This window comes from Sus scrofa, chromosome 16 (genome assembly GCF_054392235.1).
Source record: "Sus scrofa isolate SSC_HxYL_T2T_F1_AM1 chromosome 16, Sscrofa_HxYL_maternal_Yorkshire_Landrace_v2.0, whole genome shotgun sequence".
Lineage (NCBI taxonomy): Eukaryota > Metazoa > Chordata > Mammalia > Artiodactyla > Suidae > Sus > Sus scrofa.
In genome coordinates this window covers 69,086,340-69,100,511 of record NC_139398.1, presented here as the reverse complement: position 1 = coordinate 69,100,511, position 14,172 = coordinate 69,086,340, and the positions used below count along the sequence as shown (strand labels likewise).

General features: G+C 37.4%; 1 long non-coding RNA gene across 1 annotated transcript in view; it reads right to left on the bottom strand.

The window, feature by feature from the left end:
* The window catches only part of LOC110257233 (uncharacterized), an 83,176-nt gene extending 78,374 nt beyond the window's left edge, over window positions 1–4,802 (bottom strand). The window contains exon 1 of the long non-coding RNA XR_014830905.1: window positions 4,623–4,802. This is a non-coding gene — a long non-coding RNA (uncharacterized LOC110257233). The remainder of the gene's footprint in view (window positions 1–4,622) is intronic.
* Window positions 4,803–14,172: the final 9,370 nt, after the last annotated feature.

Below are 14,172 nucleotides of genomic sequence, written 5' to 3'. Positions count from 1 at the left end.
TTAATCCTAGCTTCATTTTTTTCAAGGGTGTGGTTTTTAGGCATTCTCAGCAAAAATTTCTTTTTTTTTTTCTTCTTAAAGTTGCAGTAACTGTATCTGTTCTATATGCAATTGGAAGAATAAATGTGACAACATCTATAAACATTTTAATTCAGGAGCTAACATGCTGTAGGTGCTCAATAACTCATAGCCATTGTTATTACTATTTTATACAAAATGTCAATATTTCTAGTCTTTTTTCAATTTGAAATTAAGTCCAGAAGTAGCCATGACCTTTCTTACATCTCTTCTTCCTATTAAGTGTTCATTATTTTATAATTTGTGGTTTTGTGTTGTTTGTTTGTATTTGGAAGGGTCTCTCCAGACTTTCTGTCTCAATTTTTTAAAAAGTAAATTTTATTGGAGCATAGTTGACTTACAATGTTGTATTAGTTTCAGGTGTATAGCAAAATGAATCAGTTATACAAATACATAGATTCTTTTTTCCCAGATTATTACAGAATATTGAGTAGATTTCCCTATGTTATTCAGTAGATTGTAATTATAATTTGAACACACACTTGTCCTAATAGGAAAAAAGAATACAGAACAACCAAAAGATGATTTAATGGCTGACGTGTCAAGCTGATTTTGCCTTAAGGGAAAAAAAAAAAAAGCTTAAAAATGGCTAACTATTGCTAGATTATATCATCACAAAGTAATGAAAATCATAACTCAGGAAAATATGAATAAACCCTTTGATAACAAAAGGTACCTGAAGAACTGATATAAGAAGTGTAGTGGGAGTTCCCATTGCGGCTCAGTTGTAAAGAATACAACTAGTATCTATGAGGGCATGGGTTTGATCTCTGGCCTGCTCAGTGGGTTAAGGATCTGGCATTGCTATAAGCTGTGGTGAAGGTTGCAGATGCAGCTCGGATTGGGCATTGCTGTGACTGTGGCCTAGGCTGGCAGCTACAGCTCTGATTTGACTCCTAGCCTGGAAACTTCTATATGCCACAGGTGTGGTCATAAAAAGACAACAACAACAACAAAAAAAGAAGTGCAGTGAATCAGGAGTTTATATAACCTCAGGGAGTTGTTAATGATGTGGATAAGACCCAATTCTTTCTTCCATGGAGAAGCCCTCTACAAATGGCATCTTCAAAAATATCTTTTAAAATTAGCTAGTTAAGAGTGTGACACAAATGAGAATCCCATTCTCAAAGTAACAGTTTTATGAAAAGAGAACTAAATTCTGATTGGGAAAGTATTCCTTTCCTGGTCAACTGCGTCTATGTCCAAAAACATTATCATCCGTCCTGATGTCTTTCTTGAGCATCATCCTTCTCCTAGATGATTGATACTTGATAGATCCTCTCAACTTCAACAATCAAGACATCCCATCCTTTCCAGCCACTCACCTACCAAAGTTGTCCCCTAACTGTGTTTCATTATGTGTGCCAGTGGTCCCATTATCTTGCAGAATCCTTTAAGTCATCCTTGATTCGCTCATTCAATCAGTCTCTATGACCTTGTTTTCTCATCTTTTTGATTTCTACTTTAGATACTTAACTGACAATCTTACATATGCATTTGATATTCCATGTGCTTTGGTACCAGTACAGCTCTGGATAGTGCTTTCAGATAAAGCTCTTCACAAATAAATCTGTTAACATGTAGATACTTTAGAGCTGTTTAACATGAGCGTAGAATGGCTTAAAGCCAGGGGGACTCAGAAACACAACACGATGCCCCTTTCTTCTCATGACTAGGAATTCATTAAATACTCCTCTTAAAGATGAAATATTTTGGAAGCCTGCAAATACCTACACAGAGACTTTATTTTGTTCTTTACATAGCCTTGCTCTGTAGTTCTAAAAATGTTGCATGTTAAAAAATGTATTCTTGAAGGTCACACACATAGCCATCACACAAGACACATCTTCTCCACGTTGTAGTTGATGAGCGATTTGTATGATTTCCATGACGAATTTTGCCTATCTCTGATTTTTTGCTTTACATGCTGCTTTCAGATCTAAGCACTGCTTAATTTGGGACTCCACAGTCCCATTTCTCACCTACTTAGGTGGCCATTTACTAACTACAGAATAAATTTCAAGTTCTTTAATCTTTTATCCAATTCTTTAACCTCATCTTTTCTTTCCACAAATCCTCAAGATCATCACTTCAGGCTTGTTCATTTTTCCCTTTTACAGACTGTGTTTCCATGTTGGAAACTTGGTCCAATCCCCTTTATCTGCCCTAATCCCCATCCATTTCCACCTAGAGAATTCCTATCTGTCTAGTAACTTTGACTTAATTACCCACAACTAGACAGAGTCGGCTTCCTCCGAATGGTAACAGTGGGTTTCTAGTACACTTGCATCTCTTCTCTCCACCATGCTCACTGGAAAAATGAGCAGTGCAGAAAACCAAGGAGGAAAAATGACTCATTATCTTATCCCCAGGGACAACAGTTGTTAATGTTCACTAATATAGCTTTTTTGGATTATTTTCTCATGTATCCCATCCTTCTCATAATTAAAAGGAGAAAAAGTCAAAATGCTATCATTATTATGTGTTAGATATTATGGTTTTACAACCACTGTTTTCTGGAATCTTCACAACTATGGTAGGAGTATCTTATTTTTATCCTCATTTGACAGGACAGAACCCTGAAGCTTAGATATGTTAAACCAGTTTTCCAAGGTCACCCAGCAACAAAGAGATAGAAAGTGGATAGGAGCCCAGGTTTGCTTTACTTCAGAGTCTTGAATTTTAACTACAACCCAGTTGTGCCTCTCTACATATATGCCTCTATATATAGCCACAACAAAATTAATTTTTCTTATGTATAAAGAACACTGAAAACTTTAAGAAAAAAATGGAAGAAAAAATTTCTAAGACTGAAAGTCAAATTCTATATTACGGAGACTCTAGTGAATCGTTATCTTAAAAGGGCAGACTTACTCATAAGAATAATTATGAGTTCACGCCTTTATGACGCTTACCATATGCCAGGCAATGTTCTAAGTTATATACACTAACTCACTTCACCATCACAGTGACTCCATGGGAGAAACACTATGATTGTCACCATTTTACAGCTGTGCAAACTGAGAACAAGATGAGTTAAGGTGATCAGCCTAAGGCTTTGGGGATTGCCTCAGCCTGTAAGAGAGCATTATAAAATAAATACACACACACATATACATATATTGTTATTATTATATGGTTATCACTAATGCTATATGTACACACACACACACACACACACACACATAACTCCTACCTTCTAACCTTGTGTTGTTATTCATTTTTCTTAGTATAACCACAGTGTACTTACCTTGCCCATAACATGACATTTAATTATGTAATCTGCAGCTCAAAAACAGGGTATGATTCTTGAGCCAGTTTCATTTGTAGAAGCAAGGCACTAACTTTAATTAACTTTAACTAGGACTGCTTATATCTCCATGTGAAAAGAGACACAAAAAGGCCCATTAACTCTGAACATCATTTCTGTGTTTTTGCTTCTGTATGCCCTCAAGATAGTACTTTTTCCCTGCTGTTCTTTGATTTTTGCCTCTTTTTCCATTTTTTAAAATGTATTAGCAAAGGGTATGAGTCTAAAATTAGTCATATATCAACCGTAGCCTTTTAGCTTATCAACATATTATTTCTAGAGAAATGGTAGAAATTTTTGAAAAAAATATTTTGAAAGTTGAAAAACCTTGTTTTTAGGAATTTCCTCCTTTAATTTATAGGTAATTATTTGGTCTCTCCCCACCCCCCCCTTTGTTTTTTTTCTGAGTGTGTGGTGAGTGTGTGTGTTTTAAAGATATTCTTTAAGACTCTCCCTCTAAAGCAATTGTCTTAAACATGCTAATAGAAGAATCTTACTCTCCCTGTAATACATGCTTGCCTGCCTGTGGTTTGGTAGAATAAAAATTGCTAACTTTTATGTATATCGTGTGCCATTGTAAAAACCTGCTACATGATTCCCCATGCAAACATTTTGTGAAAACTAGCATTTAAAATGACTTTTTACTGTTTTCAAGACTCTGGACTTTGAAGAAAAGCTTCAATGACAACTGAAGTGAGGCATTTAGCAGCCCCTGTCCTTTTTGTATTCTATGCCAGGCACAAGGGCTCCTTTCCTCTTGAAAGTTTTATCATGTACAAGGCTATTAACATTATGAGGATAGGCTGAAGCATGAATAAATCCTGAGACTTACTGATGATGTCATTACATTGGTCAATAAAATACATAGAGAGAAAGCCTTCCCACGCTACCAGGCTCGGCTAACTAAATCAGGATACACGAGCAATTAACTCTTTAATTAAGATGAATGGGTGACATTAGCCCTCCTTAAACTCTGCTCGTCAGCATTTACAAATAGAAAAAGACGGATGCCTCCTTCCCAAGAAATGTAGGTTTTATTTTTCATTCATTGCCACCGTCTCATCCTTTCTACTTTGTAAGCAAAGTCCCCAAACTATGGGGGTGGTCAGCGAAATGTTAACAGGTTCATTTCATCAGTCATATCTCTTACTGCTTCAAGACCCCATATTGGAATTTATTAGATTTCTTATGAAGCCAACTTAATCATTCTTATTATTGAAAGCAATTGTTTTACCTTTTTCCCCATTGCACACGAGGAAGATTCATGTCAGAATTTCCTAGATGAGTACAACACAGCAAGGAAACAGGAACTATTCATTTGTTCTTCCAATAGCTGTTTATTGTTATCTGCTACTTTGCTGGTAACTTGGCTCAGGACTGCAAGTCTAGCGATCGCTGTTCCATCTGCTGTATCTCTTGTTAGCCTTACAACCCTAGTTAAGAGAGTCTCTGAACCTCCATTTCCTCATCTGTAAAACTTGGTTACTGGAGCAGTTAATCCTATAATTCTCTTTCAATAATATTTAACTCAGTAAAAAGGAAAACAAAAGTAAGAGTCATTCTAGGAACAAAAGTGTCAACCAGTACTGTCTAAGAGAAATGTAAGGTGATCCATCTATGAAATTTGCAATACTCTAATAGCTACATTAAGAAAGAAAATATTGCAATTAATTGTTCTCTTTTATCTAACACAACATATATAAAATATTACTTCAGCACGTGATCATATATGTATATAAATATGTACATATGTATTTATACATGCATATATGGAGATACATATATTCATATACACATGATTACATGATCTATTTAATATATGATCTACTTTATATTATTTTTGTGTTATGTCTTGAGATCTTGGAGAACACTTAAATTCAGAATAGTTCAGAAGCCACAGGTGGCTATTGGCTACTATATTGGTTAGCACAATTACAACATTGAAAAACATAAGAACAAATACAATTATGTCTCTTAAATATTTGTCCATTTAAACTAAATTTTTTAAATAAATTTTTCCCAGCATGCCTATCCAAAAGCTAAGTAAACAACAAAACTTGGATTCTCCATAGGCAATAGAATTTCTCTGAATAAATATTATTTCTTATGAAGAGAATAATTACTCAAAAAAATCCATTTACCACTATGTGGCATAAAATGAGAAGACCTAAGTGCAGAAAGAGATAATGTCCTAATAACTTCCTTTCTGTAAATGATAAGTAGTGTGTACTTTTTGTTTACAAGATTTTCAGATACATGGTTAGTGATACGGATAGTCTACTGAATCAGATATTATAGTTAATAGATACTACCTATACCATATAGAAATGGACCATTTAAACTAAACCTTTTATTTTTTATTTGTTCATAATATATTTTAAGTGGAAACATTTGAATTTTGAGGATAATGACATGTCTATCTTTTTCTACATAGCACATTTTACTTTAGTTAATTCTACTTTTTATGGTTTAATTGGACTCAATAAATATTTACTGAGTTAAAGATAAATTGAGGTATAGAAAAATACATTGTTTAGAGATCATAGATTTTGATCTTTGAGCTCCTTTGTATCTCACATTTTCTGGGTTTTTTTTTTTTTTTTCAGCTTGTCGTATTTCCTCAAATAGATAGTGATAGCAATAAATATAATGTTAACCAAGTTGTATTTACCTTTTACTAAATGCTAGGGACTGGGATAACAGTATTCTATACTTCAAATGATAGAATCTACTTGGATTTGTATGTATTAAAATATGGATTGAAAGCAACGTCTCTGATTCTGTCTCTAGGAAACCTCTCCCTTTTAGGGAACTAAGGAGCTTTATAGATATCTTTATGTTCTATATGAATGAGTGCATATTATTTAAATTACCTAGAATAGGCGCTATAACACAGAAAGCATTTACTAAATATTTCTTGAATAAATTATTTAAATACACTGTAGGTTTTCAAGTAAGACAGTTATTTGAGGAAACTTGCTGATTGTTTTCCATGTGATAGACACTTCTTTTTTTTTTTGCTTTTTTTGGTGGTGGGGGGGGATGCCACACCCATGGCATGTGGAGGTTCCTAGGCTAGGGGTTGAATCGGAGCTACATTTGCCAGCCTACAACACAGCCACAGCGATGCAGGATCCAAGCCTTCTCTGTGGCCTACACCAGAGCTTATAGTAACACCAGATCCCCAACCCACTGAGTAGGTCTGGGCATTGAAACCATATCCTCATGGAAACTAGTTGGATTCATTTCCACTGCACCGCAACAGGAACTCCGTCACTTTTTAAAATGAATGAAATATTTAAAAAGTCATTCTCTATGATGGACCCTTAACCACGTGAAAGATATATAGTGTAACAGGGTTCACCTTAAGAGTTCAATGGATGAAACAGATCCTCAAGTAATTCCAAGACCACATTATAAAATGCTTCTGGAGAAAATCTGGAATGGCAGGAAGGTTAAGTCTTCTGGGAGATAGTAAAAATACAGGAAAGGTAGCATTCTAGGTGAATTTAAAAGAAGTATAACTTTTCCACATATTCATATAACAAACCAAGGGAATGCAGAAATGGGAGAGCATATAATGGCTCTTTTTCAAGTAACCCGTGAGCTCAAGAATCAGCACATAATGAGGAGTGGCAGAACCTGAGAGTGGAAAGATGCATATATGTTTGTCTCATATAGAACTGGCCTTTGACTTGTAAGCAATGGGAAATGAGTGGAGGTTTTTAAGTAAAGAAGTTAAAATCAGAATAGAGTCTCATGTACAATAATTATAGCATCAAAATGGTAGATGATTTGAGAAAGCAGGACTCTAACTCCAGGCCATTGCCATAGTGGAGGCACAGATAAAGGGGGTCTAAGCAAGCTTGGGGGTGGTAGAAGTTAGGGAGGTAAACCATTTCTAAAGCAGATTCCACAGGGTTTGTTAAAGGTAGTTGATGAAAGACAGACATCCCACATGGCCCGAGAAGCTCTAGACAGGTGAATGCTGCTATTGCTAAATATTAAAACTACCCTGGACTTCATTTAATCCTTTTTTTTTTTTTTTTTGAAGTTTCAAAGGCAAACTTTCAGGATTTAGTAATATTCCCCATGAATTATTTCAGCAGTTTTTATTGTAATGCTATGGAAAATACACTGAACAGGAAGCAAGAAAGGCTTAATACACTGCCTCTGGAAATGATACACAAGATTCTTCACTCTGAGGAGATCAAAGACAAGTGTAAGGATCCAGCTTGTAAATAGTCTGGCTATTGAGAATTCACTTAACTTCTATAAATCTGATTCTTCCTTATCGTCTGATATTTGCAGAAAAAATAGTAATTAAGTACATGTGTGTTTTAAAAATCAGTCACAGTAAGTATTCTGGTGGGAAGACCTTGAAATGATCCCAGATGTTCCAGAAAATAGAAAAGTAATTTAGGATTTTAATGAGATTAGGGAACATAAAAACAGTTGTATATACTTTTCCTCATATCCCTCCCACCAAAAAAACATAAGTTTTGAGATACCAAATGATAATCTAAAATGATCCTTTTTTTCAAATCTTCCCCAAAGAAAAAGGTAATTAAACAGGTTAAGCAACTTCACAAATTGTCACATCCCTATTTGTTATAATATAGAAATGTTATCATTATCTTCCTAATGATGTATTATATTACACTTTGGGTTGTAAACAACTAATCACCTGCCACATGACCCTCCTGAGTTGTGCAAAGACAGACCAGTGGCTTCAGCTGAGAGCCATTTGCATCCCAGGAGATTTTGGGCAATTTTAGGTTGTCATGCGTGGGGATCATCACTGGCATCTATGAGGGAGAGACCAGAGATGCTGCAAAAATGTTACAATGCAGAGGGCATTCCCTCTCTACCACTACCCCAAAATGATCTTATCTAAAATGTGAGCAGTACTGAGGCTGCGCAATTCTAACATACACCACGTAGGAAACTCCTCATGGGTTTCCAAGTTGCAATTGTAAGTTATAGAGGGTTGTTTAATATCTGAAGTTAAAATATCATCAAGAAGGACAATTCATGAATGAAGCACTCTCTTAGCCACAAAGGGAAGACAGAAACATGCAATCTATGTTACCTCATTTTCCTTCTCAGTAAGCTTGTTTTTCTCTGCTTATAGGACCAATTCTATTTGACATCATTCATATACCACTTAACATTTTCCCTGGGAAGTTGCTTAAAAAAAAAAAAAAAAAAAAGCCAAGATAAAGTTGTAATACCAGGGAAAATGAGCCACATGTGTTGGCATGGTATGCCACTTGAGAGTGATCCCATCTAGCACGGTCCATTTATGTATCTGTCTGTTTCAGAAAACAAACATAACTTTAGAGCTAGGGCCGCTGATTTAATGCTTAAGGCAAGGCTGATATTTAGCACCAAGTATGAGCTCTTTTATAACAGTTCAAAAATACTTGCTGCCTCAAATTCTCCAAGGAGCCCCAAGCTGCCCCAAGTGTCCTGGATTATTTCTGAGGACCAGTCTCACAGCTAGGCACCCAGTTCTACAGCAGAGATGTGAACTGGCAGCAGAAGAGGGAACCTCAGGATAATGCCTCTAAGTGTAAATGCAGGGCCTGCTATGCACTCTTGGGCCCTGAGCCACACCTGCGGTTGAATATGCATCAGTCCAGGTAAAGTAAATGGGTGAAGTGGCCCAGGGGTAAGATGCTGTGGGGCTGATGACACTGAGGCTCACTGAAGAGTAAACACTCAGGAGAGGTGGGGACAGTGGGGCACAGAGAGCACACACCACTGTAAATATGAGCAGCCCCTACCAGATCCAGCAGATGGTCGCCATGTGGGAATGCAGGCCTGGAGTTGCCAGCTTTTTCAGGAGAAGCAGTGAAATCTAATGATTTTTAAACATTGGCAATTAATTCAAATGTAAAACACTCTTCAACCCCCACTGCAGCCTATATAATCTCTTCTGGGGATAACCCATGGGCCAGCAGTTTGCAAATTCTGCTTTAGAAGGATGGTGAGAGGAATGTCTTGAGTCTCAATTCCAACATGGAATCATTTCTCTGATTACAAGCCTCCTCCTCTCCGCAACACTGAAAAGGATTTCTCTGAAACACCATTGCAGATGAATGCAAACTGCTGCTGGTATTTGAAACAACAGTGGGTCTGCCTCTTAAAGAGCCAGACCATTGAACTTCTGGTGGTGCTTTTTGGGGCACAAGTCTCCTATCTCCACGTGATCAAAGAAAAGTGAAGTTCCATGTACTCACACCTCAAGTTGGTAGGAAAACATTGCCTATAGATGGATTAAATATGAACCTCATGTTATGCTCAGATGGGTATGAAATTCAGGGAACATATGCTAAATACTCTTTTCTGAGTAGATGTTACTAATGAAAATGCATCTTGAAGCCATTTAAAATGAATCCAGATACAGGTGACAGAATATTTCCCTTAATGTTTAAGTCTGAAAAGTGAAATAATTCCTTAACTCTGTCCCCAAATAATTGATCCTCCAAACGGCCTCCCCTTTTGCTTTTCCTCAATACCCCCGTCAACTGTTTAGATCACTTAAGCAAGTACGTACTGTCCCCTCCCCAATTTTAGGGTCTTTATCCCAAAGTAATAATTTGTATAATAACAGGATTGAGGATAAATATTTCACTGAAAACACTGTTTTGATACATTTTTTGTTCTGATGTATCTTCAAAAACATTCTTTTTGAACATCAAGTTTTCAGTAGAGGGCCCAGTTGTAGAAGTCTCTGTTATGAAGAAGAGACTACGAAGGGTCAGGGAAACTACCTGGAAGGCAGGCCACATGCATTGATGTCAAAAATGGGGTTATTTCCCCTAGCCAGGTATGAAAATCCAAAAAAGGTATAAAAGGAGTCGAGAAGGTTCAAATAAGAAAGGACTGTTCAGTTCACAGCAAGGATCGCATTATGGACAGTTACTCCTGGAAGGTTCTTTAGAAGAAATAACCCCCAGCTCTTCCCCATATCAGCAGAGGAAATTGAGCCCTAAAAAGGTGATTTCCCAGAAGTTCCCAGAATCAAAGAGCTCATTTTCTGGTGACTGTTGGTTTATTATATTTCCCTCCACTGCCATTCCTGCTGCCATATTTCCTTTTGGCTGTTTCATGTGATAGCGATAAGATAATATGAGAAGAAAGCCATGCATGGGTGTGTGTGTGCATATGCACATATAGTTTGTTGGTATCTCCGTTCATATGTTCAAGGAGGAAAAAGTTGCCCCCAAGAAGTAAAATGAGGTTTTAGTACTCTAATAATTTTCAATCCCTTCTCATGCTGAGTAAGTCAAAAGCTGTTAATATTCACAATAACCCATAATGGTTTTGAGGAACTGAAAGTTTTGTTTGTTTGCTTTTGTCTTTTAGGGCCACATCAGTGGCGTATGGAAGTTCCCAGGCTGGGGGTGGAATTGGGGCTGTCGTTGCAGGCCTATGCTGCAGCCACAGCAATGCCAAATCCAAGCCACATCTGCAACCTGCATCACAGCTGGAGGCAACATTGGATCCTTAACCCACCAAGAGAGGCCAGGAATTGAATCTGCATCCTCATGGATACTACTTGGGTTCTTAACCCACTGAGCCACAAGGGGAACTCCTGGAACTGAAGGTTTTCAAGGGGAAGGACAAAGCATTTCCTGAGGGCCTATTACGTGGCTTCTCTAAACATAAATTATTTATTTGTAATCCCGCAAAAGCCTGAGCCTGGGACTCAGAGAAGTGAAGTGACTTTCTTAAAGACATGCTATCAGTCACTGGCCACTCTGCCAGTATGGTGTGCCTGATAGAGTACCCCTCTGGAGCCCACTCCCTAGCTGTGAACCCCAGGCTCCAACACTCCCAAGACAGAAATCTTTGAACTACTTAATTCAGTCTTGGAGTTCCCATTGCAGCTTAGCTGATTAAAGACCTGATGTTGTCTCTGTGAGGATGTGGGTTCGTCCCTGGCCTGGCTCAGTGGGCTAAGGATCTGATGTTTCTACAAAACTCCAGGGTAGATCACAAATGTGGCTGGGATCCAGTGTTGCAGTAGCTATGGTGTAGGCCTGCAGCTGCAGTTCTGAATCAACTCCTAGCCAGGGAACTTCCATATGCGGCAGATGCAGCTGTAAAAAGAAAAATTGATCTTTAGAGTTCCCTAATCAGCAAAACAGGAATAATAATAGTTCTCACATAATTTGTAACACAGGAATAAAAACTCATTGTAACTCTCGAGGTTGTTGGAAAGATTCAGTGAAAACACCCATATAAAACATTTGGCTCATGTTTGGTCCATAGGAAATGTTCAGGAAATATTAGTTATTATTACTGTTATCATTACTCCTGGAGTGTCCAGGTGCATGTGTTTCTCCATACCTTTAATCAGTTTACCACCTTGCATGTTATACTAATGTGGTAAAATTCTGTAATGAAGATTTCCATTTTTCAAGGATCAACAGGCATTTTAGCAATAGTTTTTTCTTTTGATGGGTTTCTAATGAAGAAAGTGTTAACAACACTCAGTTAAAAATTAGACTATATGATTGAACATCAAATACTTGAATACCCCCTACCTTTTTACTAATCATGGACACCTTGACCACTTTCCTAATGTAGTGCATGCAGATTAAGTCTTTTGTTTATTGATTGGCCAAATATATGCAGGACGAATGTATGCTACTTCATCCTTGGCTCTTCTGAGGGAGGCTGTTACCATGGTAACAAAGGCATCCTTTGACTCCTATTTCTACACAGAGTTATAGAAATGTTTCTTAAAAAATACTCACGACAATATTTAATGTCGAATCTAAAGTAATTTTTCTCATTGTTTGGGGAGAAAAATTGATTTTCTCTGGGCAAAGTTTGTTTGGCTGCCCAAATGTACTGTTTATAGTAATGTGTTCCACCGAATTTCTTTAAAAGCCAGTTAAATGTATTTTGTCTTAACTTCTAATCTAATTTCATCATTTGGAAGTGCCTCTTGCTGCACTGTGCCTATTTTGATTTGGAAATAGTACACATTCCATCTTTGCTATGTCAGGGTAAGGTGGAGAGGAACAGAATGAATCATTTGATTTCTTACATCAGAGAACAGTGTGTGGTGAGGGAGGGGGAACACATGCTTGGGGATGTTGAGGAGTCTGTGGCTTATTCAAAAGCCGGGATTTTCAGGTGGCAGCTGGTGCCTGGTTTATGATTCCAGTGGTTCAAAACCCATTCTTTCCTGAGAGGCATCTGTTTTAATTTTTTTCAAAATTAAAAATAACTTTTTGTTGTTCTCATTCCAAGAACAGTGCGTGATCATTTCAGAAGACTCAGAAAATACAGATAAACAAAGGAAAGATGCCCATAATCCCACATTCTAGAGATAATCACCGTTACTATCTGGGTGTATCCTTCTGGAGTTTTTGGTGTTTATACATATATTTTATTTCACAAACAAGACCAAGAATATATCTATTTATTATTCTGCTACTTGATTTAAAAAAAATCTAACCATGTACTAGTATTGCTGACATGTTACAAGATCACTTCTAAAGCATTGTGTTTAAAGGCTGTACATGTGTAAGATATTTGAACATATTGGTAAATTGAATTCATACGCGTATGTTGGGTGTGAAGGTGGCTATCTGGATTTTTACTTAATTTAAGCAGAATCATAGTGAATTTCTTCATCTGTTAACCTGTGTATGTACTTTCTTTATATATTTAAATGTGTGTGTATGTGCGCACATGTTACACACCATTTGTTGTTATCTCTGTTCATATATTCAAGGTGGAGGAAGTTGTCCCCAAGGAGTAAAATGAGGTAGAATTGTATGCCTTGCTGGGATGGAAGATATGTGAAGGTGTAATAGAGGGGCTCTCCAGTGGACCTCCACTTGCCCTTCATGGGAGGACATCCAGACACCCCTACATAGTGTCGACCTCCAGGAGTCAGGACGGTGAACTTGACATCCTCTCATCCTCTGTGACCCTGAGCTGTTCAAATGCTGGACTCTTGCTTTAGTTTCCTATGATCTTGAGACAAATTGTAGCTTCTCTCTTTTATTTATTCCACAAACATGTATTGAGAGTTAGTTGCATCCTAGTACTCTGCTGAACCTTGAGAATCATACCACCTGCGCGTACCTCATCTCTGACCCCACCAGGTACTGGCACATACACAAGCATTTACATTATAGGATGTCCTAAAACAGCATGGGCTTTCACTTCTGAGAATCAGGGGTCCAAATCCCAAGTCTCCTACCTAATAGTTAACTAATATTTCTGAGACTTAGGTTTCTCATCTTTAAAGTGATAAAAATAGAACTTTATTTCAAGTGTACCCCTCACCCCTTGGAATTCACTGATTTAATTGTGGAAAGGGCTAGGTGTATGTATGGCTTACAGTTAAGATAATGGCAATGGTGGTGCAAATGGCAATGGGAAATCATAGCAAATGGAGGTGCTCATTCTTCCTCTGGCATCAAGAAAGCATCTAACTTCCAGCTCTGTTCTGGAGAAACTAAGCCCAGAGCTGCAAGTTTAAAACTCCACGTCTCAGTGCCAGCTCTCTGTGACTCACTGCCTGACCTTGGGTTAACCACTTAATCTCTCTCTTCCTTGGTTTTCCATTCCATAATATGAGCATAATAACTCTTACCCACCTCACTAGGGCAAGGATGATTAATCAGTGTTTATAAAACTCAATAAATCCTTTGGGTATGAAGTATAGTGAGACTGGGAAGCATCATTACTATTAGCTGCTCTCTTAATATCTAAACTAACATGCCAGAGACTGCTAAATGGAGTACCAT